This window comes from Anopheles arabiensis, chromosome 2, assembly GCF_016920715.1.
Source record: "Anopheles arabiensis isolate DONGOLA chromosome 2, AaraD3, whole genome shotgun sequence".
NCBI lineage: Eukaryota > Metazoa > Arthropoda > Insecta > Diptera > Culicidae > Anopheles > Anopheles arabiensis.
Genome location: NC_053517.1, coordinates 89,847,112 through 89,872,720, shown reverse-complemented (window position 1 = coordinate 89,872,720; position 25,609 = coordinate 89,847,112). Strand labels below are relative to the sequence as shown.

At 46.6% G+C, this 25,609-nt stretch overlaps 1 protein-coding gene across 14 annotated transcripts in view; it reads right to left on the bottom strand.

Moving 5' to 3' along the window:
- The window catches only part of LOC120896128 (RNA-binding protein Musashi homolog Rbp6), a 592,490-nt gene that overhangs the window by 256,429 nt on the left and 310,452 nt on the right, over positions 1–25,609 (bottom strand). For 2 of the 14 annotated variants that reach the window (XM_040300018.1, XM_040300021.1), the window contains exons 1-2: positions 20,390–20,511; positions 17,681–18,678 (exon numbers count right to left, since the gene is read on the bottom strand). The exons of 11 other annotated variants lie outside the window; for them this stretch is intronic. The gene's annotated coding sequence lies outside the window, so the exon portion shown is untranslated. One more of the 14 variants, XM_040300020.1, reaches the window with a different exon arrangement.

Here is a 25,609-nt window from a genome sequence, read left to right as displayed (position 1 = left end):
GGATGAAAAGTGATTGAGCGGTGGCTGGGTCTGTGTGTGTGTGTGTGTGTGTATGTATCGTTGAACCATCTCCCCCCGGGGTCGTCTTTCGCGATGGGCGGTGGCATGGGCACGCGGTTACACTACACTTCACCGGCGGCTTTGGTTTGCAAGATGGATTACCAGTCATGTGAGAATGGCATTTTGAAAAGTGTACTTCAAACTCTCCTCCACACAACTTCGCTTCAGTGGACCGGGAGGGAAGGTGGGGAGGCGAGACCGACGCACAACCTATTCTGCTGTGCTGGCTGTAGAGAAAGACGCTTTCACATATTGACTTTTACACACACACACACACGCACAGAAACACGTACGAAGGTTTTGCGTGAAGTTTTGTTCCATTTCGAACGGCTCCACACAAGAAAACGGGGGACGGAAAAACAGGGCCGGCGGATTAGCGTCTTCTCTTTTCTTCGTGCCGTAACGCGCCCGTATGTGTGTGTGTAAGGATGTAGGGCACCGTCTTAACAACAGGGATTACAAACAACCACCAACGCAGCGACTGGGGAGAGAAGGAACATTGGCAGTAAGACACGAGCAGGGTGAACACACACAACAAAAAAAAAAACGCCCAGAGAAAAATCGCACAAAACTGTGGAGGCTTTAATGAAGAAATTTGGTTCCTATTTTCGCTTCACCCACATGGGGCGCCACTTTAACGTGAAGGACCGTTCTGCCACGCCTTTGATTCACGAACAACAGCAACCGAGGAAAAGCGGCCTCAAAACGCTCGGAAGTGCGTCGTGATTTGGTGGGCTCAAAGGGGAAATAGATTCAGAAGTTTTTTCAAGGTACTCATCTCACTCTCCTTCTATCTCCTTCGCTCCTTATTTTCGGAAAATAAATTAAACTCTTCAATCACTTGAAGCCGGTTCGGTTTGATGATTATTTTCACCGTTGGATGGTTCCATTTTTTATCCGCTCGACAATCCGAAGCATCATCCCTGCCAACAACAACACAAAAAAAACGCCGCAAAAATAGAAAGCCACTCCACGCTTCACTCTCAGGCACTCTCCACTGAGCGTATCGTTTTTCATTGGGAAGCCACGTGCGCTTTAGGGGAGGATGTTTTGTATTTTTAGGGCCGGTTGATCGCGGCGCAATCGTTTTCCGCGTGTACAAGCAATCTGCTCGCTCGGTGCTTCTGCTGCTGCTGATGGTGATAGCGGGAAACAAACATCTCATTTAAATATCAAACATAAGGGTTTCGTTATTTCGCTTACTGTTTGGCGAGCTGCGAATGCTCTGTGTGTGTGCGCTCTGTGCCTAATCAGAGCCCAGCCGGACCGGATTCGCTAACGCATCATAATTTTGCTCGACCCGCTATGCTTGCCGGTACACCACCTGTGTCTCTGGTTCTGCTCGAGTTTGTTTTGCTCCTCACGTGATAATCAATGTGCACAATACTTGAGTTGGGGAGGCTTAAAAAAAGCGCCAAACATAAAAAAACTCTCCCTCAGAACCAAATTTGGCTACCAATCTCGCGTTTGTTCGTTTGCCTTGGCGCAAAAACTTACGCGTTACGTATTAAAACAATCCAACGAATAATTTCGTTTTTCGCACCCCGCACACAGCGGACGAAAAAAATAAAACGCTCCCACATCCAAATCCAGCTACCTACACATACAATCAACCGAATTTCAGCACCATTTCGTTTCGAACGCGGGGAAAGGGAAACAAAATTAAAATAACAACATTTGATAAGCCAACAAGCACAGCCAAACAAAAAAAAAAACAAAACAAAAAATGTCAAACAGCTCCGCACAACGGTGCAAAAATTAAATTTCAAAGCAAACGGAAAAATTGGAAACCATTTATTTTACGCCCAAAACCCGGTAAGCGTGTGTTGCTTTGCTTGGGCTTTGCTTTGCATCACGTGCTTTAAGGTCGCGCCACAGCCAGTGCGTGCGCATTTGTCAGGTTCGTCGTTTATAGTAACGCCAAGCAACGAACCCCCGGCCCGGCCTACACGCAAAAATTTGCCACGTGGTTTTTTTTTCTTCTGGCCTCTCCATTTGTGTGCGTGCCTGTGTGTGTGTGTGTGGGTGTTTTAGGGAATATTGAACTATCCTCTGCTTTACTCGCACACACATGTTTTCTCTCGTAACAGCACACACAAAAAAAAAATCAACACCACCCTTGGTAAACTGCCCCAAGTTCGGCCGAGTTTTCTCGGTATGTCTAATAATTTTCCGTTATCTGTCGGAGCGATTTGCCAACACCCGTGTGTACGTGTAATCTATGCACACACTTCGGGGGGGATGGAAAGTTGTACGAGGATGTGTGAGTATGGTCTTTGCGTACCGATGCCAGGATCCCACTGTTCGCTTTTGCCATGTACTACGACCTGTAGCGGATAGCGGACGAACGGTGCATGTGTGTAATGGATTCTAGCGAGCGCCTGTAAGTTTCCATCACCGATACACATTGGGCAAGCGCCGCGACAAAAATTCAAATGTCAATCGCAACGAAAAAAAAAAGTTTTTTTTTATTATTTGTTGTAGTAGTGTCTTCAGGGTTTGTGTTTTTTTACTTTATATCATTCAATATTTAGTAATATAAATATTTTATTGTATTGTAACATTCATTAGTAATCGGAAGTACAATTATCGGTAATTGTTTCAAATTATTTCTTGTGTGAAGGTTGTTATAACTCAAATTCTAATATTAATGATGAAATATTACCAAATACATGCCCAAAAAGTCAGTCTTATGAAATATTTTCACACAAAATCCCACTGTACCATAAACTACTGCCAAAGTAAAGCAAAAAAAAAAACGCGTCTCCGGATAATGCGAACAGCAATTGTTTGGCTTCATCGCCGCAGGATCGAGGCAGAGAGTTCCATTTCCACACGCGCGTGCGGGCATTTTTCCTCCCGCTTCTTGCTTTTGCCTTGCTTGCTTATCAGTGTTACTAGCCGAAGCGCTGTAGAAGCGGTGGGAGCCAGAGCATGAACAAACTTTGGCCCCAAAAAACTTCCCAATGCCACATTCCGCTTCCGGTTTGTGGGCCTATTTGCCAGCCATTTCTTACCGCCCGCTTCTCCCTTTTTCCCTCTCCAGCACGGGGCTGCTAATGCTTCTGCCAGACACACGAGACACTCCATGTGTATGTTCCTCCCCGTACCAAGCGCTCGTTAAGCGTTTTCACAGGGATAAAGGTTTCTTTTTCGCCGTGCTGCGTGCGTGCTCATACCGACGACGCTTCACTATTCTGCACCCTCGCTCCCCTTCAGCTAACTTTCACTTTTCCTCCCCATCTTCCCAGCAGTAGAAAGAAGGGGTGGAAAAATCTTTCCCCAGTCCAAAACACACATATACAAAACTACTCACACGTGTTGGATGGTTTATGTGTGCGTGTGAGAGAAGGGAGAGAATGTGGAATAAATGGTTCCTCCTTTTTCCCTGTCCTCCACCATTTCGCGTTTTGTTGCGTTTCTAAATGCGTTCCTTAGCGTTCGTGTCCTCTGCTGATGGTAACCTAAAAAGGCGACCAACAACAACAACAACAACAGCAGCAAAGAAGAAGCAAGACACGAAGACGAGGCCCCCAAAGTTCGTGTTCGGTGGCTGGCACGTGGTTTGCACTACTTTTTCTTTGGCTTTCTAGACTAGACGACGAACGGCGAAAAGTGTCGAGACAGGAGAACCTTCCCTTTCCCACCAGCAAGGCAAAAGGAGGGAGGAATAACGGTCACTAACCAACGAAAACAAAAACAAAAAAACCTAAGGCAAAAGCGAAAGCATACAAATCGCTTACACACAAAACAAAACTCATTCGATAACTTTCACCCCACGAAATGGAGCAAAAAAGAGGAAGAAACGAAGAGCAGGAGGAAGGCCCTGCCGGGTGAAAAGATGATACTACACCCGATGGAAAGGGAAGGTAGTCAGATGTGAGCATGGGGACGCAAAACGGGGAAAACACAATCCGGATATGTGTGCGTGTATACACACACATATGAGTCAACGTACTCGCGTGGTGATGCAACCTTACGCGACGACGCTTGCCACCCACCGACGAACGGGGGAGGGCATAAATACATTTCAGCCAAAGTGTCTGGGTCGGCTCTTTTTTCTTTCACGGATTATTCTCATGTGTGTGTGCGTGCGTGTATGTGTATGAGGGTGTTGTGTGTGTTTCGGATTTCCACTGCCAACAAGCAGCGGTAGGGGCGAAAACTGCTTTAAGTCAGCGGAAAATGAATTCCGCAGGCCGAAACAAAAAGAGACGAACCCAAAACTCTCGACGAGCTATTGCGGTTTAGTCGTGAACGAATATGAACAAACACACACACACACACTCATACACTGGGTGGTTAAGGAATTGTGTAATAAAACCCGTGGTAAGAGGTGCTTCTTCCTCCAAATATCGGCCACTAACAAGGCAACAGTGGCACGTTGGTCGCCTCAAACAGAATGCTTCCGGGCAGGGCACAAATGTGACGGGTTGGATTGTTTTACTGGCGCAACAAAACCCCATGGTTTGTCACTGTTCCCAACGGTCTCGGACAGCCAAAACCAAGCCTCTACCCTCCCAGCAATGATTTAGCAAATGTAATTGCTTTCGCTATTTTCGGCGAACGATTTTTTCCCACGAAACGCCCTAAATATGCCCCCCCCCCCCTCTCAAAAATAGCTCCGTTTTTGTGAGGCTCTTTGCCGGAGCTCTTCAGCTTAAAGAGCCAGCGGATAATGTGTTGTGGTAAATCATAGTACAGCCCAGGATCCATACAGGCTCGCGCCAAATCGGTGAAATGAATTTTCATACTTCTTAAGTTTGAGCGCCCCCGAAATCGAAGACCCGGACCGACTCCGAGAACGTGTATCGGGTATTAGGAGAGCCTTCGGGGGGGTGTTCTATTTCCACTAAGGCCGCTACACAAAAGCCGGCTTAAAGAATTGCACCCATTTTTCGTAGTGTGGGAGTCGGCTCAACCGCCCACCTCTGACCGCGCCTTGAGGTTGAGGTTGATTTATTTCTAGCGCATGATTTATGCGTAAACTCGGATTGGTTTTGAGGGATTTCGATGTACTCGATGTGGCCCGTCCAAAAGTGGTTCAGAAAGGAACAGATGTTTCATGGAAATTGTGTGCTTCGAAAAATTTAAACCAAAATACTTGCCTCTGCTCATATCGGAGACGTTTGCTTTGGTTTTATATTAATTCTATATAATAAACGTTATGAAAGCATCATTACATTTTTCTCAATAAGCTTATTTCTGTTCGTTCTGATATAATTTTCATTTACAAAACATAACAGACACACTGCAATTCCGCATTCTTTATCAGAAAACGTTCAAGTAGCGGGGTTTTTTTTGCTATTCACCAACAGGAAACATCTACAACGTGGCGCAAAACTCCAGACATATGGAGAGCCGAGTCTCCGTTGCTGCGGTTACTCCTGGAGGAAAAGTGCTGCCAGCTCGAGCTGACCTCGAGCGAAACTGTGCTTCGCACTCGTGATCGGATTACATAAATAATCTGCCACACTGTGCACCGGACGGCGGGAAAGGGGCGTCGGAATAGCTTCTGGCGTTTGAGCATGATGATTGAGCAAGTGAGCCGAATATCGGTTTGGCGGCGGGATAAACCATGACAAAAGCTTCCTTTAAGCGAAAGATTTCCAATTCCGCGACCGTCCACGATGGATAGCGCTGTTCCAGTTTCATTTCATTCGATTTTGTGCGTGAGAGGTCGTGCGTGAGGATTGAGATTCGATGTTTTAAATCGATTATCTTAAGAATGGGTTGAATTATGGGTTTTAAAGAATTTTGTAGAAAAAGAGAATTTTTTGAAGGCCGATATGTTTAAATGTTTGACGTTTGAGGTCCAAAAGCTGAATAAGTATTGAAGCTATATTTTAAATTGTAAGGCAAGTTTACTGATTTGAATATCAACTTGATTACCCTATGTCTATAACCAACTTATGCATGCATATTCAAACCGCTTGATTCAATTTGAGATACCATCACTCGTTCTGCTTCATTACTGGAAATAATTAACTGTTACTCTACGAAACATTGCAAACATTCAATTCGCATATTTTCCAGCGAATCAACACACTCCTCAGTTCCAGCACGTCCAATACCTCCGACATCGGACGAACAGTCGGCCACAGAACCCATTAGGCTCACAGATTTGCCGACATTTTGCATGACACGCTTTCCGGGAATTTCTACAATTCTATTTCGACGTTTCCATTGCGTGTCCGCTCAATGGACGAAACGGCAGCTAGCTGCTTCGCTTTTTCGCTTCATCGAAAGCGTAGTGGCTCAATTCTTTCAATCCCACTTTTGCAGAACGAACGGATACCCCCATCGTACCGATCACCCCCCGCCAGTGCAAAACGACGAACCCCTCTTTTGAGCATCGTCAGCCGTGTACTCTTTTTGCACACCGGCCACACGGTACAGAAGTTCCAAAATCCAATGCTCTACGGCACACAAAAGCCTGCAGCAAGAGCCTTGCCGGTTCTCGAAGCAAGCTTTTTGCCGTGCAAGCACCCCGCACGGGAAGGGAAGATACGGTTGTGCTAAACAGTTAATTACTTCCCGCTCCTGCGTAGCCAAGCCGCGATGGTAGAGCCGGCCGGCGAGCGTTGAACGCTGCAGGATGAAATAAATCCACCCGCAAAGCTCGTCGTTGAGAGCTCATGGTCGTCCCGGGCCATGGCATACACAACCTGTCCCGTGCCCTTACGCAGGCTTACGGTTCGGTTTCGTGTTGGCTGCGCGTTCTGTCACCCCGGTTCTGTAAAACACCGATTCCAAGACCGGACCGGGGCTCCCGAAGTCAGCACCCCGCTGGGAAGGGCTGGGCTAGGGGGGGGGGAGCGTCGGACACAACCGTCCAGCTGTCGGATGGGACGATCGGGACCGCTCGCAAGGGAATGAGAAATCTAAATTTCCCCTGACAGACAGAAAGGGGGTTTGAATAAATAGAGAGATAGAGCGGTGTGTGCACACACCTTACCGCCCAAACTCCGTTCGCTTTGTCGCACACGGAGCAACAGACACACAAAAGACACATGAAATATACCCAGTGTGCACACACACACATACACACAGATACATACATACATGAGCAAACGTGCAAATGCCAATGAATGGTGGAAAATCGCTTTCCACGATGGGCACACGATGCGCCTCCGAGCGCAAAGGAAATCAAATGGAACGCGCGCAAAAAAAAAGCGATGCTGCTCGTGAAGTGGATCCCTTTTGCTGTGTACAATCTACCTGAGTTGGCCGGGGTTGTGGAACGCTGGACGAGGCTCTACGGAGATAGCAGGTGTAGCAGGTGAAAAATGTTGCACAAGGAAGGAGGCGCCCCACCGGTGGAGAAGGTCAGCACACTTTCCAGCCAAATGGAGCCCTCGATTAAGGCAGAGAAAGAGTGAGAGGGAGAGAGAGAGAGAGAGAGAGAGAGAGAGAGAGAGAGAGAGAGAAAGAGAGAGCGCTTCGACCAGGAAGGCAACGTGAAACGGGTTTTTTTTTGTGTGTCGATGTTGCCCTTCCTGATTCCACGATGGGCGGTAGGAGGGTTTGGATATCGATTCAAAGCGATCCGAATGATGGAATTCTGGTATTAGAACACTGGCAAAGCGAGTGTGTGAGAGAGAGAGAGATAGAATTGTGCGCAAAAACTCTAGCGTACACCCAGCGCTGTACCGTTCCATGCTGAAACGATGTGGGAAAGCGCGCACCAAAACGCTAGGCAAACGGCAGCAAACAAGGCCGCGTTCAAAATGACCGTTCGCTGCTGCGTTCTCCGGTCGGTCCGGACTCCGCCGGAATGAATGTCGCCGGTAGTGAAAGGTTTTAATCTAAACTATCAGCAAACGGTGTGGTGTGAGTGGAGTTTTTTTTTTGCGGACTAGCAGGTCCAGAGCAAGCTACAGAGGTCCTACTGCTCGAGGACACTGCTGCTCGCGGCTATTTTCCAACACACCGACCAGCGGCTGAGAGCTTCGTTTGACGTTTCTTCCTATCCGGCCTTTTTTGGTAGTGTGTGTGATTGTGTGCTTGAGTGTTACATGTACGTGTGTATGTGTGTGTGCGTTTATGTTAGCTCGTGTACCATGTTCGGATGTTCGGATCCAATCGAACCGAGCGACCGGAGCCCGGAGAGTTGAAGCGCACGCCGGGAGGACTCGAGGACCGTACCATATATCCCCACCCGAGGTAGTGATCGAGCGACAGGAGACCATTAAAACCGTAGTGTCCTTGGGGCAGGGATTTTGGGCAACGGTGCAGCAGCAGCAGCAAAACACCGTTCCCGAGGCACACCGGGGCCGCCGCACGATTAGCGTGATAAGGCGCGAACAAATATTGTTCCAGCAGCGGCCGCCGGCCGGAGGACGTGCAGGAACGTGCTGAAAAGGACGAAAGCTCGGAACGACGAACGAATCGCGCGAGCAAACAGTGGGCCGGTGTTCCCCAATCTACGGTGTAACCCGCTGTTTTTCCCCGTCAAATGGTAAAGATATTACCTTTGAAGGGCGACACGGAGATAAAGGGAGGACTGAGAAGAAAAAAAATAAAAAAAAAAACCCATAGGGCGATCACTTTGCGCGCGTGCCCGCTTCCTTTTAATTAGCTCGTCACCGTACTGTGTCAGCAGCAAACACAAAATTATACTCATTTAGTGTTACGCGGAACGGGAGGAACAAAAACTGAGGTATTCCAATGAATGGTTCCTGCTGCTGCTGCTTCTGTTGCTTATCATTTGATTAGATTTCGAACAGCGCGAACGAAGCGCCACCGTAACCGGCCCCGCGTGTACACAATCATTAGCGCAACACGGGAAGGTTGTGCAAGGGATGGAGCAAGCGGCAACTCAGTTGTGGTCGCAAAGAAAGAGGGAGAGAAGGGGTAAAAAAAACTTTGCATTACCAAGGATTCCATTCCCCTATTTTGCCTGGCTTTGAATTATGCAGTGTAAGATGCGGTTGTCTCCAATATGCTCCGAGGCATCGGCGAGGATCAAGAGTGTCCCAAAACCCGGACGTCCTTTTTTTTTTTGCAGGACCGAGGAAAAACAGACCAAACGACCAAAGGAAGGAAGGTAAAATTATGGCTTAAAAATTAAGTCCATTCTGGGGACGGAGCGTTTTGTTAGAAACTGTCAAACCGCGCGCGCGCGCTCGATGATGGTGGTGGACGTTTTAGCTGCAACCCATGGGGAAGCGCCCATTTTTAACACGGAAATTGCAATCGGCCTCGCTGAAGAACGTTCCCACCGGAACACCACCCGCCGAAGTACACGCTTTGAAATGGTTCGTTAGCGAGTTTTCTGCTGAGCTTCCCGTCCTTTGGTTTTTTTTTGTTCCTTGCCCATTCCTTCATCTTCCACCTCCAAAAAGGCTTAAGAAACTCATTCTGGTAGAACAAGCGGGAAGTGGGATTGAAATCCCGGCGGCCAGCCTGGCCCGAATGCTGACCCTTTTTCCCGGGAAGCTTTCCGTTTCGTTTCCAGCCCGGCCTGGGCAAAACAAAAGCGAACTCCAAACGGATGCAAACGGAAAAGGTAAACTCCGGGGCGGTGAGATGAAGAGTTTTCTTTTTAGTTTTTCCTTCCAACAGGGTTTGCCTGTGTGTGTGTATGTTTTTCGACTATTAAGAACAAGAAAACCGAAGCCAAAGCATGGAAGGTGGTAATGCGCAGGGATGAAGCCAAGTTCTTCATTCAACAAATTTAAGAACATTTTCCATTCTTTTCCCTTCGCTGCTTTGGGAACGGGGGACAGGGAAGGCATGAAAAGGATCCAGGAAAGCCACCCCATTTGCTTACACTACCCACTTCATCCACCGACTCGCCCATTAGACGGATGTTTTCCCAACTTTGCCCGGTATGTCTTTCGCACTCGACGGAATGACGGAAGGATATTCGTTTTCCACCTTCATGGGCATCTCCCGGCCAGCGCTCGTTTTCCACCCTTCAAATTGGAGGTAAAAGTTGGCCTCCCCCTTTTTTTTTTTGCTGGCAGCGGTATCCGCCGGTGAGCAAGTTTTATTAGGAGTGAAAATTAAAATCGTTCTTTAATATAGTCCATGTAAAGTTGTTTGGCCGTTTGTGTGATTATGCCTGCTGCCACCGCCGGTTCTTTCATGTGTTCTTTTTTGTGTGTGTGTTGAGTGTGCGGCCGCGAGTGTGTTCATTTTTAATAAAGGAAATTAGACGTCCGCGCCACTCTCCAGCAGCCAGTCACACCCCGTCACACCGAAGACCAGCGGTGAAGGTAAAGTGCACCCGCGGGAGGAATGAATTAGCAAATGGCAAAAAAAGAGAGCGAGAGAGTGCGAAAGTACAACAACAACAGCAACAAAAAAGCAAATCCTCAGTTTTTAGCGATAAAGGAGTAAAAAATCGTTTGTTTTTTTTTCGTGAGGATAGGTACTGACTGACTGACTGACTGACCGGGGAAAGGGGGAAGGATAGGCAGCAACCTTCCAACCCACCCGCCGGCACCGAGACGACGATTGCGCGTCGGTCGTTGGTTTTAATTATCCTTTTCCAAGGGGCATACTTTTTTGCGCGTGTGGTGAACGCAACGCAAACAATGTAGAAGCTGAGGTGGGCGAAGGGAGGACACATTTTCGACCCCCTGGTCCCTGGCCCCCTGCGCCTTCTTCTGCGCGCCGCGTTGGATGTTTTTGGAAACCAAATCACAAAATTTTGCGCTGAATGGTGCCACATTCAGTTTGCGCTAAATGAGCGAACTTTTCACTCCCGGACAGAACTTGAAACTCCCGGTGCAAACGGGAGGGGAGCACGGTGGGGTTTGTTTCTCGCTTTCTGTGTTTGTGTGCTTTCAAATATGCTGAACATTGTTCCCGGACTGGCTCATTCACTTGGAAGAAAGGAGGCGGGTGGGTTTGCCTAATTTGAGCATCGGTCAGACAGTTCACGCTCGCAATCGCGCTCGCACACAAACTTTGACAGTGAAATGCAGAAACTTTCCCCGGGCCCACAGGACCACAAATCGTGCCGGGTTTTTTTTCTCGCGGTTTCGCTGGTGTGGTATGTGTCTGGGGCACCTCGTTTGCACCTCTCTGCCACCTTAAGAATTGTTTTGCATTTTTTGTTTTCTGTTCTTTTCTTTCGCATTCCTGGTTCAGCAAATGGAGAAGAAAAAAACAACTGGCGCTCGAGATGTTGTGGCGATTTATCAACCGACAAGCAGGAGCAGCATGCCAAATTGGGAGTTCATTAACGCGAGAAATATGCGGTCGTAGATATCGCTGTTCCGGTGTGAGATTTTGTTTGTTTTTGAGGCCAAGAGGGGACACCATAACCAAGCCACATAATTATTCGCTTGTTAAGGATGCATAACGAGCCAACGCTTTTTGTAGTTTATTGGAATGGAATGGAATGGAAAATGAAATATATGGTTAAGATTCAAATAAAAATAGAACAAGCCAAATTTAACACCATAAACACGTTTAAAAGAGATACTAGGAAGTGTCGATAAAGCATCAAAAAATCATTTCATCACACCTACACCGTCAAATATCATTTCGAAAGGGGGAAACTACCCCTTTTCTGCTTCTGCCTTTTCTATTAACCCTATTTCGTTCAAATTTAATTCAATTTCTCAACTCCATATCAAACGTAGACACGAAAAAAGCGAGAGAAAGAGAGAAAGATCATCGAACCAATCGGATTTCCTGCCTCGAAATTGCGGATTAATTATTCACATGCTTCGAAGAATGCTTCGTGTTTCCTATCCGAGTTTTCCACCTGACCTACATTCGACTCGGGCCTTTGGGTTCGGTATACAGCCGCGTTCAGACTCAATTTAAAGCAGTGGCAGAGCAGCAAAAAAAGAAAGAAAAAACAACACCTCCCTGAGTGTTTGGCGAGACGTACACGACGATTGGTTTACGTTGCAAGCCAACGGCTTTTAGGCGAGCGCGCAGAACCGAAAAACGAGTGAAAAGACATTTGAACAAAAAAAAACCCCATCGAGATCGCTATCGATTGGACGCAAATGTGTTCCGATGTCGATGTCGATTCCGTTTTACATCCGAAACTGCATTCCACTGGGTTCGCTCGTGTGTATCTGGCAGCGAGCAGCCGGAGCTTCCCGTTTTTCGGGGGGCTTTCGATCGATTCCGTTCGCTGTTATTGAAAAAGTTTCCCTTCCAAACAGCGGAACGAGCGGGACGACAGCTTACGACAGTGCGTTGAAAGCACGAGCAATGTTGCCACACAATACGGGTGGAATTTTCTGTTGAAAATATTGAGCTGTTTTAGCGAAGGGGGTTTCTAAACTTTCCTCTTTTTCCTCTCTTTACTGTTGACCATTTCTGGCTTTGAAGCATTTCACCAGAAGGGGATTAGTAAGGTTGCTTGCCGACCAAGGGCAGTGACTACGAGACGCTCGGTTGTCCTTTTTATGAGCAAACTCCATTTAATAAAGCCCTTCTTTGGGGACACTTTTAATCCACCCACTTGGGTGCTAGCTTCGCAGAACCAGTAATAAGCGCGTGCACGTGTCCGGTGGGGAGATCTTTGTTCGTTACCCCACTAAAAGGTTAAAGTTTTCTTTTCGATTCGTATTGATTTGTTGCTCCATGGATTTGAGAGAGCAGCAAAAATAAAAAATAAAAACAAAACAACCTAATCCAAATCCGTTGAGATTGAAATTCCATTTCTCGTTTGTTGTACAATCGGAACACTCACACACAAGAGCTGGACAGTTTTCAAGCGCAAACTTTCCTCTCAAGAGATTTCTCAGTACGTTGCGTTTAGTTTTTTTTTTTGCAGGAGTTGCAGAGCTGCTCCCAAGGTGCATCAAAATCCAACCAAGCAAGGATGGATATCTAAGACATGTGAATTTCATTACCCTTTTTATCTTCCACACTTTCCGCAGAGCAAATGATTTCCGGCTATGGCCCGGGTTTGCCAGTTTTGGTACTGTATAGCTTGTAAAAATCACTGGCCACACTCGAAAGTGGGGTTGAAATCACTTATCCAGCATTTTTCCCGCTCACGCAAAAACACGCAAACAGTGCCCAGAGCGTAACCACCACCGAACTTGGAAGGTGGAAGGTTCTGGAGCGTGCTAAGACCAACAATGTGATGCACAACCAAAGCGGGCAACACGAAACCTTTATGGCCTTTTGGAACCTCAAATGAAGAGGGGAAGAGATAGAGAGAAAGAGAGAGAGATAGCGATAGAGAGCTACACAGATGGGGCAAATACTGCTAGCAAAACACAACCCGTAAGCGACCCCGGGGCCGGTGCAGGCTTCGGTAAAACACTTACAAACAACCGAACGACCGCAACAACCCGGTCCACGGCCGGTTCATCCGGACAGAAGTTTCGCACCACGTTGGGGTGTTGGTTTGGTTTTCTGAAGTGGAGCCCGGGCAGCGACGGCATGGAAACCGAATATGCTTCAATTCAGCGGGATCTGGTAAGCAAAAGAAGATAGCTCTTTCGCCCAGGCCAACCTGACCAACTGGGGGGACGCGCATCTTGGTGGTAGATTCCGACGGCGTAAACTTCTTCTCGGGGCAGATCTTGAAGTGGTGTTGGTGGTCCAGCAAAAACAAAACAGACACACACACACACACACACACATAGTATAGCTGCTTGGCAGAAGTTTGTTGAAGATGGCCGTGCTCGGGGAATGGCTAAAATTGATATCACTCTCAGACGATCGAATTCCCCCGGTTGGTCCCACTGGTCTAAGAAGTTTTCGTCTTGAATGTTTTTGTTCGTTTTCGTTTTTTTTCCTCACAAGCTTTTTACCGAAAAACCGGACAGTTTAAGCCATCTTGTGATGTAACTTTGTGTTGTGCTTCCAAGGTGACATAACGAGAAGGGTAAAAAACACAGTAAGACACAGTTCTTCTGCGAGGCAAAGGAACGTTATTCTCGGGATGCAAAGAATGGCGCCGTCTCGTTGGCCGATTGGCGGGCCGATTACGGAATGACTGATCAGCTGGAAGTAAATAGGAAGGCTGCAGTTGCAGGAAAGTCAAGAGAGAAAAACAAGCTTGTCTCCTTCTCGCATTTAAAGCGAGTTGCCGTAGTTAGTAGCGTTTGGTGGCGTTCCAAAAAGAAACCAGAATACCAACAGGAACGATAGCGTAAGGCGGAAAAGAACCATTTCTCTTTTTCCGTTCAAGTGCCTTTGCTTTGCGTCTGGGCTGGTTTTGGAAAAGTCCGATCCGATCCTGAACCCGAGGTGGAGACGCTTCCGAGACGGAAAACGCTTCGCGATTGCCAACCCCTTCGTGTCTTTGTGTTGAAGTTACTAAATGTGTGTTTGTTTGTCCGTTTCTAAGCGCTCGAAAGGTGTGCCCCGTTTGACCATCAAACATGGCACGTTTTTTATTTGGCATGTTTCAGACACTGCCCCCTCGGGTAGTACATTCTCCAGCAAGTGATGTGTATGTGTTTTGCTTCTGAACTGTTGTTGGATGTGTAAATCTAGGGAAAACAGGAACACTTCAAACACCAACCTAGACGCCACGGAACGATGGCAACCAAAATCCAACCCTCGAAGGTTGACGGGCGTCCATCCACCAACACCACCCGGCGGGTTCAGCATCGGGGTTGAAAGGTCATTTCCGGACTGGTTTGTATAGTGGGCGAAAGGTTTTGTTTGGGGCTACCGTTGCCGATTTTTCAACGCCCCTTGTGCCCCCTTCTACACGCCGATGTTTGTAAAGTTTGTGTTTTAGCTTCCTCTGTATATTTTTTTCTCGCCGAGACAGCAACAACGAAATTGGGAAAAAATCAACTCTGAAATATTGTGCAATGGTGTTTTAAGCCATTGTGATGTTGGTTTTTTTGTTTGTTTTTCAAGAAGCTTGATCGTTCTGTTTGCAAAAGTTTACATTGATTCTTTTGTTTTTTTATTCTTTCTTTTACATTTCACTTGCCCAAAACTAAAAGCGATATTAATCGCAGTGGGATCCGAACGGGGATGGTCACCGGTTGGCTGCACTGGAACAAAACAGCATAACCCTTCGGCCCTGCGACCGTAATTTATTCGCGCCTTTTTTCTTTTCCATTTTGGGGCGACTGCCTGCTTGGTGCTACATTTTCCACAACCTTAGGGGTCAGCAACCCGGATCGAACTCACGGAGTTGCAGCTTCCCATATTCTACACTTCACCGCAACCCGGCTAGAAGTGAAGAGAAATCACTTTAGCATCACACAGACACACAATAACAGCGCACAACACGGGCAAGGGATAAAATGCCACTGCTGAGGGGAGGGAACAAAGTTTTTCGTCCCAACTTTTACATCAACCCGTCGTCGATGGAGGGTCATTCCGGTGGCCTTGAAAGTGCGTAATCGCACTTCCACGCAGAAAATCAATCGCTTGGGCATCAGCTTGCCCGAGCAAACGTTGTTAAACAGTTTTAAGGTTGGGTTTTCCCCTTACCAGACCACGATGCGACTGACCCCGTAAACCGTAAAGTTATGAACGCCCGGCCGGAGAGATGTCGTTGGGCCAGTAAGTACTTTTGCTGGTTGCCCTTTTTTCAGTCGTGGGCGTTTCATTGCACACCACTTCACCGTTCTCGGAGTGCGTTTGTCGTTTGAATATTTTCGTCTGTCCCTGCATCGATAACGGAGTGTGCTTTAGACCACCACCAACAACAACAACAAGAGCAAAAACAAATGTTCACCCAAAAAACCTCCATCTCCGTTCGGAGCGCTCGAAACGAACAGTGTACAGCAAAATAAAGAAATATTTTTTACGATCTTTTAGCTCATAAAGTTTTCTCTGATTTTTTGGTTTGTTTTGTTTTTTTTTACTTGCATTATTCCGCATCGCTCTTGCCTACATGTTTTTCCTCGCAGTAACTCGAAATAACAGCATTCAAACCCGACCTGGTCACAGTTTTTCGAAGCGGCGGACACAAAACTCTCGATGAAAGCTGTAGCGCACGGCCACCGCCTGCCGGAACCAAATGTTACCCGGCGTTTTAAAGCAGCTGAGCTGGGAGGAAAAATATTTTCCAAACACTCCTTTTTTTTCGGCTAACACATACAGCCACACACCCGAACAAGAAAAAAAAAGGAAAAGCAAATGCACACAACAAAACCCCCCAGACAAATGATGGTGCTCCTTAAAATGTGGAAAAGAAATTCGTAAAATTCGAGTGTAAAGAAGCCTACCCCGTTGCCGACTTCGGGGGTGGCCACCCCTGATGCAAAGATTTAATGCGAACCGCGGTAGGAGGCAAGCTACACAGCAAGCAAACTGCTCTCCCGCACTCTATTGTGTTGTGTTCGGCCGTGTGTTGGCCGGGTGGCGGCGCTGGACTTTTCCCCGGTCGGTTGCTTTCTGGTTCATCGAGCAGAGCGCACACAACAGTCACTTCAACAGTCACTGCGCGGCTGCAACCCACTCAAACACATACACCCCGGCCGCATTCATCGAGAAAAAGAGAAGGGACATTTTACAGCAGGGCTTTTCACCACCATCCGCACCGAACCGTTGGGACGGTTTGGCGGAAACAACGGCGAAAAACCTTGCGGCAACAAGGGAAACGGAAATGTCACCGTCATTCCGGGGCGTTCGTTATACTTCGCGTTCGTTACTGCACACACACACACTCTTGTGTTACGTCTTCTTGTGCCACCGGTTCAAAGCACGGTGAGCTCTCTTCCACAGTTCCCCCCCCCACTGAGCGCGACCAGGATGCCAAGGCTACGCCGTATCTTCAAGGCGCCCGCCCAAGACGAAGAAGTATTTTCAGGAGCATTTTCCGGGCGCTTTTTTTCTTGTTTGGTTTTTCTTGCTCTTGGTATGCAGCAGCAGAAGGTGTGCTTGTAGGATGGGTCTGCGCTACACACTGCTTTAATACATGGGTGCCAGTTTTTCGGGACGTTCGTCGGCAAGTTCGTCGCTTGAAAAATGTCGCCCACATTTCTCACGTGGCCTTCGCCAAGGTGGACTGAGGTGAAAACTCACTCAAAAAAAAAAATAATAATAAAAAAAGCTGCGTCAAGATGTTGCTCCCAGGTAGTCGCGTCTCGATTGGGAGAGTAAACGAAGTTGGCAAGGCTTTCTGATGGTGAGGGATATTGTTTAAGGTACGTTTGAAGTAAGTGCGTTTTTAAGATACATTAAAAAACAAATTCTATAGTAAATTTTGTCGAATTTTTTTTCAATTTTAAATTTGAATTATCGTCATATAAAATAACAAAAGAAAGCGAAACAGTGGAAAATATTCAAAACATTGGACACACAGAATGTAAAAAGTGTAGATGTAAAACAGACTTATCAAAGCAAAAAAAAAGAAAATACGAATAAAGACACTCTTGCAGGCGCTTGCAGTAGCACATTCGCGTACATCAAGATGGGAAAAGAAATGCAGCAGAAATTACTGCAGTAATGGTGGGTTGGTGAACATAAATAAAAAAATGGAGACCCAAAAACAAGGACACACAAAAAAAAACAAAAAAAAAAGACGTCACAAAAGCGAAAGTTTGACACTTTGGTGCAAGGAAGGAAGCAAAATGCGTTGTGTGTGTTTTTTTTTTTGTAAAATGTTTTTGTGTGCAACTGCAATCGGCAGTGCTAAAAGCGGGAGCTCGAAACCCTTCCTCCCGCTCCCGTGTACCCGGGTACAAAAAACTGGTTCTATGTTCACACTTACAATGACTTTTTTCGCTAGGTAGTAGTTTACTGGCGCCGTTATTTCCTTAATTGTGGACGGGAAAATCTTGAGGCCGTTTGCGTCGTACCGGGGTCGTTCCTCGAAAACAATTTCCTTGCCCTTGTAAACCTCGGCCGTCGCACACACGGGACTACTCGGGTCGCACCAGCCGTCACACAAACACAGATAAACACACTCGCACACACACACACACACGCACGGGAGCGCGCTTGTACACACGCGAACACTCGCGAAACTGATGCTGGTGGTCGTGGTGTTGTTTTTTTTCTGTTGCTTCTTCCTTTTCTCGATGCCCGTTAGGTAGCAGATGGGATAGATTTTTTGTACGGTTTGGTGTTGTTTTATAAATTTGCTCGCTGTGACGCTTGCCACAAACTGCCGGCCAGCAAGACAAATGCGAAACGTAAGGAGAGGCTCACTCACAGAACAACACAAACACCTTCTGCGCTTACTTGCTTTACTTCTTTTGCTTGCTCTTTCGCCTATTTTCGCGACTCGTTTGGCCCTGCCTTTTTGGGTGCTTTTTTTTTACTCGAAAAGCTACGCGCGCGCGTTATTAACTTCACTTTTTCGCTTCTATTCGTGTTGTCGAAAAACCATACCACACTCAAACAACCGAGACCGGAACCGGGCAGCTTGGTGGGAGGGCGGGCGAGATGAGGCAATCGAATGGGGCGCACAAACACACACACACTCACACACTATACACCGATTTGTAAACTTTAAACAACTTTAACTGCAGCAGATTCGTCGTGCCAAACCGGGATGGTTACGATTTGCGTTTGCACGAGACGAACAAGAGACTCGGCACTTTGGACGCGTTTGCTCTGCACTGCTTCTAGCTACGCGTTTCCTTTTTCCTCCCGCGAGGAAAACTGTGTCAAACTACTTGTTTGCTTTGGTTTAACTAATTTTTGCCTTTTCTTTTTGTTGGTTGGTTTAGCTTGTACGTCACGGTGACTACTTTTAGCTAAATACTAGGAAAGAAAAATAAATGGTGGAAATATTATGATGAAATAATAAATAATAATACCATTTCCAGTTCGTTTTTCTTGCCACTATGGTAACAAAATTTTTTTTTGTTTTCGAAAAGAAGACATCATTCTTCTCTGGGAAGCCTTTCAAAGGCCACGAAAAGGAAATCTAATTGTTTGTTGAATTTTAATATCAGCTCTTGACATAAATGGAGGCGCCTAGCTCTTTTCTACAGCGGTTTTTCCTCATTTAATAAATAAATTTCTAAGGAGAAAAAAAAACTATTTTCAGTCTTATTTTACGCCCAACAACGTACAACCACCAGCAAGAGAGGGAGCGATAGAGAGAGCGAGAGATATCGAAAAAGAGCGAAACGATTGCTTGTCAAACGCTTAGCTACACACTTCATTTCACTCTACAGCACTCTGCTGTTTGGCATCGCAGGCGACGCAGCTTTAATGTGTAACGGAGACTTCAATTCCTGGGTCGGTCAAAAGCGCAGTCAGTGCTGCCTGAAAACCGAGCTGCGTTCACGTTAAAGCTACCGCATGCAACCGAAGCAGGCGTGGGATTTGCGATTCGCTAACTCAACTACTTCGCGGGTGTAAAGTGGTGGTGCGATTTTTGTGAGCAAAATTTTCCCATTTTCACTAATATCGTTTTTTTTCTGGCCAAAAAAAAAAACCAACCACCTCCCCCACACCAACACAAACGCAGCTCACTTGCTAACGAACCGGATCGGAGGGAGAGAAAACAGGCAATCAGTGGTTTTTGCTCCGCGCAGCACGGCCGCACACACTGGCAAGTCTGTCTGTAGATTGGTTGATCTTTCAACGAGCCTCTTGGCAGCTTCGGCTGCTGCTGCTGCTGCCGCTTGGTTTGTTTAATTCGGTTTTGACGAAACGGGTCCAATTTATGCGTGGGTGGGTAGGAAAAGAATGTTCACTTTCCCGGAACTGTCGAGCGAAAGATGATTGCTTGGCGAAACCTTTGCAAGATTTATTTTGGGGACCGGACTGCTGCTGTGAACGCTCTTTAGTGGTGAAGTTGAACTTTTGCTAATGTTCCTCCTACTCCAGAATTGTGCTTATATATTGAGCTGTATTATTTAGTAAAAGCTGTCTTTACGTTGCCAAATCATTGCCAGTTTGTTGTTTTCGTATCCCATCTTCAGCCACAAATCGTCAACAACCTATCTTGGAACTGATTCCACTAACAGTAACACCGCTCATCTCAAGACCACAGTACACACACACACACGCTCTTGCCTCACAACCGCAACAATTTAACCACCGTGATGTCGAAGGTATTGGGGATAGAATATTCCTGTCAGAAAAAAAAAAAACTAAAATTCCTTCACACCGGCACTACTGGTCAACTATTCACTCCACCCGGAACTGCTCAAAATTCGGTAGCATTTGCACATTCTAATCATTTCCAGCCCAATGCGTTAAGGCGTGAGCTGCTGAAGTTAACTGCCGCACATGCCAGTGGGCGACGGTTGAGACCTTTACGTATTTAAGAACGCGCGAAGTTTAGTAACGTTTCGACTGCTTGTTCGGTTGCGGAGGTTTTTGGGCACGTAAAGCGTATTTGCGTCCACTATACACCCGTGGTATCCGCGGGCAGTTGGATTAACGAAGGGATTTGCTTTCTTTTTTTTTTGCTTCACTCTCTCTTTTTCTCTCTCTCCTTAATGTCGTCACTCTTTACTTTTCCGTTTTTATTCGCCTGTATGGCCTGTAGGTGGCTCAATAAAATCAACAAACAACGACGGGGACGGTTAATCGACGTAAACTCGACTAGCGCTAGACAGCGAATGAGGAGGATACGATGCGTACTAACTGTTCCGGGCAGGGCCCACCACAATATAAGGGTAGCAACTAGCAAAAGTGGGGTCTCCGGCGTACGAACCCGCGCTCTCCGGTGCACAGCACGCGCGGCACGACGACCAGGACACACACATACACACACAAACACAGCCTGAGGATCCTTTCCACGTACCATTGCGTTCCGCCGCCCGTACCTTCCGGTGCTCGACCTCCCCCCGGGGGAGAGAGCGTGTTCGGGTTTTTCGGGACGACCACCCCCGCTCCCGCTGGGCGTGCGTTCGTATTGGTTGAGCCGAAGCGCCCGTGAGCCCGAACTCCGACGCGGCCCGAATTGTGTCCCAACCCGGCCCGAAGTTCCGTTGCTGCTGCTGCTTGGACGAACTGGGCACGAAGCGTACAGGCCCGAAGCTGCCACTTGAAGCGGGTTTTGTTGGGAACGAACCAAAAAAAAAAAAAACCGGGATAGGAAAAGGGAACACTGTGTCCTGGGCGAGAAAGGCGGGCAAGAAAAGGCCGGTCGGTGGGAAAAAGCCGAGCAGGTGCACAACCGTCCGGGCCCTGCTTCCCCTTTTCTCCTTTTTCCGATACCCGAACAGTGTTCAGTCTTTCGAAGTTCGAAAGCGTGGTGAGAACGTCGGATGTTCGAATTGCGGTGGTGAGTTTTTCCCATTCGCTTTGGAGGTTTTCCTTTTTTTTTTGTGCCGAACGGCAGCACGAAATTCACCACCCAATGGGACGGCGCGTGTTTGATGAAGCGAGACAACTAGCGAACCGCGGCCGAAGGGAAAAACATACACGATACGCGCGTACGTCCAAGTTGCGTTCGAGCGGGCACAAGTTGGCCAGCTAGAGTGTGCCGTGCCGGGATGTGGATGGGCGCATGGACACAGCCCGCGAGTCAGATTTGTTACACGCGTTTTTGCTGCGGCACCGCTTTTTGTGGGGGGGGGGGACAGGCAGAATCTGGCCAGTGATGTTTGTTGCTTCTAATAGGCTGTTTTTGGCACCGAAACAGTTGAGCAGAAAGGCAGACACTAAGGAAGAGTTTTGTGACAGCGAGTGAGTTGTTTGTGCTGCGTATGAGACAAAAGTGACGTTGTAAATGTTGTGTTCAGTTCGAAGATGCTGTTTTTGGATGGTTGTTTCAAACAAACTGAACTGTTCTTCGCGTAGCGTAATGCTTTGTATCACATCGTACGTTGTTCCTGCTTTGAAACGCAAATAAAAATTAAACAAACCAGATCTTTTAGCCAGACAGACATGTGTACGCGGCCAATCTACCTCATCCTTACATTTCCAATCCGAACCAACCTCAAACAACCAGAAAGAAAACTGGCACAGGAATTAAAGCACAGGGACTGCTCTTTACTACTGTCGGCTCTCGGTCCAACCAAACCTGATCCGTCACCAATACGGACGTCGGAACGTACGCATCCCACACCCACCGCCCCCCTTCCCGAGGGGAACCGGTACGCAATTTTCCCCTGCGGGAGTTTGGCCGACGGTAGCAGCGCGCACACTGTCAGAAAGGGTGGGCTGTGTTCGGGTTCGGTCGACGACGCAGTAAAATCACGCACTCTGTTGAACGGTGGTCCTGTGATTCCTGCTGCCTCGTTGCGAACGGGATTGGAAGGGGGTTGAGTGGCGGAAGCGGAGGCGAGGGTGCGTTCAAGCACGTGAGGAAAGCCAGCTTTTTTTTTTGCTTGCAAGGGGAAAAGGAAAATCCACTACAACGGCGGTGTAATGATGGAAGAAATGATTTTTGTTGTGAAATATTGACAATTACTTTCATATTTAAATAAATATTGCTTTTTATGATTGATATATTTTATGTTCGAAACCAGTTTTTGCTTCAACTGAAAATAATAAGCAATGATAAAAATACAATTGTAAAAACGAAACAAAAATACACAAAACCTTCCCGTACAGCCAGGCGATGGAATGTAAGTGCCATCCCTTCGAAGACGATTTGTAAGTGAAGGTTTGCTCGATTTTCCTGGAGTTTATTTTTTCCCTCCCCAAACGAACACACACATACACAACCCACACCCACACATACACCCACACAGTAGTACGCACGCGTACACACGGCTGACGGAGTACCGGTACGCGCGTTCGCCCCAACACAAGTAACGCGCCGGACGCACAAGCACACACACCACTCGCCCTCCGTTACAGGCGGCAGGCGTGTGAGCGAGACAACCGGACCTGCCAACCGGCGCCGGTCGGCACCGTCGGTCGGCACCGTCGGACGGCACCGTTGGACGGCACCGCCGCAACCGGCTAGCTCTCGCTCGCACCCATGCTAGCGAGCGTGCGGTAGCAGCAGCCGTTATCCTTATCGCCAGGACACGTTGGCAGCACTCTTCTCGCACGCTCTTCTCGCCAAACGTTCACCGTTCTTAAGTAGCTTTTCCACGTGATTTCCCCCGGCGAAGCTGGCCCTGTTTCACAAAGCCCATCGCACGAAAGCACAACCCCACACCGGTGTGAACGGTGCGACCGAATGTACGCTCCTCCGGCCACGGTTCGGAATGTTCCCCCGCGGTGCAGGTGAGAAAAGTTCAACCCGAAATTGCAAAGCTGATTGTAAAAGCTTCAGGAATGTAGCAAACACTCTCTTGCACGTGTGCGGCACACACACACACACACACACACGCACACACACAAACACACACAAGCGGCTGTTTTCTCCGCTGCAAATCTAGAACCCGAGAGTATGTTACACCGCTTCCGGAATGTGTTTTTGCTATGCGCCTGCTGGATGGATGGGCGGAAAGGTGGGATACATTGCGTGTGCATATACAAGGGGGGGGGGGGTATTGATGCAAAAGGAAAAAATGCCCATTTTGAATTGCACTGCTGATGCGAAATGGGAAAATCGGAATAGCAAGGCTGGATAGATAAGACTGGGTGAGGAAGGGATGAAACAGGAGTTTGAAGTATTAGCAGGATGAATATGATGATGATGATGATGGTGGTGATGGGTTGCTGGTTTGGAATTGCGTCGTAGCACGCGTGCACATTTTCAATGTCGTTACTCCCGGGGGAAAATGGTTTTTTTTTTGTTCGTTTGTCTGAAAGGTGGGTAAAGGCAAGCGAAAAAGCAGTATACTCCACACATACACACTATAAGGATAAAAGAGAAGTATCTTTTAATCCTCGAAACGGGTTATAAATCTTATGATACCAATGATCCATTTTAATGCACGTATGACAAAAAATTGACTTTCTTTTAAGGTGGTGCGGTTGGTCCATAAGTGAAAGCTGGTATGTGTTATACAATCAACGGATACGTGGAATTTGATAATTGATACAGGGTTTCCCCAAGATGTTTAATTGCTTCGTGGGAAACCCTGTATTCTACAAATATTGTTTTTTATTACATTGTAATTGTTTTCATAACACATGAAAGGCACGTCTTGATTTTTCTTCAATTAAAAAATGTTGTACTCTTCATTCTTAAATTGTGTTTAACGGTTCAATTGTTGGATATAAAATTTAAATCAATTGTATCCAGTAAATAAATTGTGGCGAATAAAGCTTTATGAAAAATACCAAAATAAAGCTTTAAATAAAGTGAACAAGATTAAACACCACGATTTATTATTAATTTTTTTTTAATATTTTGTTGCTGTAGTTATATCATTATTTGCTCAACGAAATGTGCTTTGCAATGTGTTGAAACATTCTGAATCATGCTTCGTATAAAGTCAAAATGATTTCTGATATGATTAAAAAAAACATGCAATCATTATAAATTATTATTATTAATAAATTATTATTATTACATAAAAACAGTGATGGTCAACTAAGTGCATACTGGAGAGCTTGTTCTTCTATTTGGCGTTACCGTCCTACGCAGACATGCCGGCCCAGGCCTATTCAGGCTTTCGAGACGTAATTCATCACCACACACAACAGCCAGATATAGATAGTCAATTCCTTGCTACGAGGGGACGGTCCATTCCAGGCTTGAACCCATGACGGGTGACATGAATGTTATTGAGTCGTTCGAGTTGACGACCGTACCACGGGACCGCTCCTAAATGCTGTATGCTGGATTCATTTTAAAAACGACAATACAATGGCCAGAAATAATCAGGAATATGATGGCGTACATGATAAAGACTTGCACATAAACATATTAAAAGCATTACAACATTTTGTATTACAAAAAAGAAATGCTGATTTGGAGCAGAAATCTTAATTAAAAAAAAATAGAAAGGTTTTGTTGAGTTTAGTTAGACGCTGCTTCGGAAAAAAACTGTAATACATGGCCAAGCGTCAAATTACGCAACAAGCGATGGTTGGTTGAATCAGAATTAATTTGATAATATTCAGTTGAAATATCCTGTGAAATAAATTAATTATTGTCTCAATGGTAGCCCACATAGTATACCTTCTATAGTGATTAGCAAAGTGTCCTCCATGATTTAAAATCAATGCTTCAGTTTTAAACGATTATTGATAATCAATATTACACTGTAAGCATGCATATTATAGCACTTCACACTGTTGCTCGTTCCACAGAAGCCTATGCAACAATTAATAAGCGCCCATTGTCCTGCACCTACTAACTTTATCCAGCGTTTGCGTACGGTAGCATATCTGCTCACACCAACAATAATTATTCATTTTACACGCCCTGCAGAAGTGTCTAAACCACACTCATTTATTACTGTACTCATTTTTGCCCATTGTTACACCATCTATTATGCTTAATCGAATCAATAGCACCTCTCTCTCCACGCCACATGTAATGGATACGAAACAAAGCAGCAAAAAGTTGTGTTTTTTTTTTAATGAACCCTTAAGCGTTTGCACCGCACACGCACCAAGGCGTGTACTAGGATGTGTCGGCGTGCGTCAACAAAAATGCAACACACAACCTACCCGCGTTCTGTGTTCGTTCGGAAAAGCTATGGCGTGCGACATAAATAATTGCCACAATGTATCATAAAACCCATCCCGTTCGGCAAACGAGGGGTAAACAAAAAAACACACACACTATGGCATCAGAAAATCAAACCATTGCAAAAGCACAGCATGATGCGGCTCTCAGAGCATGCAAGGCGGGCAGGCTGCAAAAATGGCTACC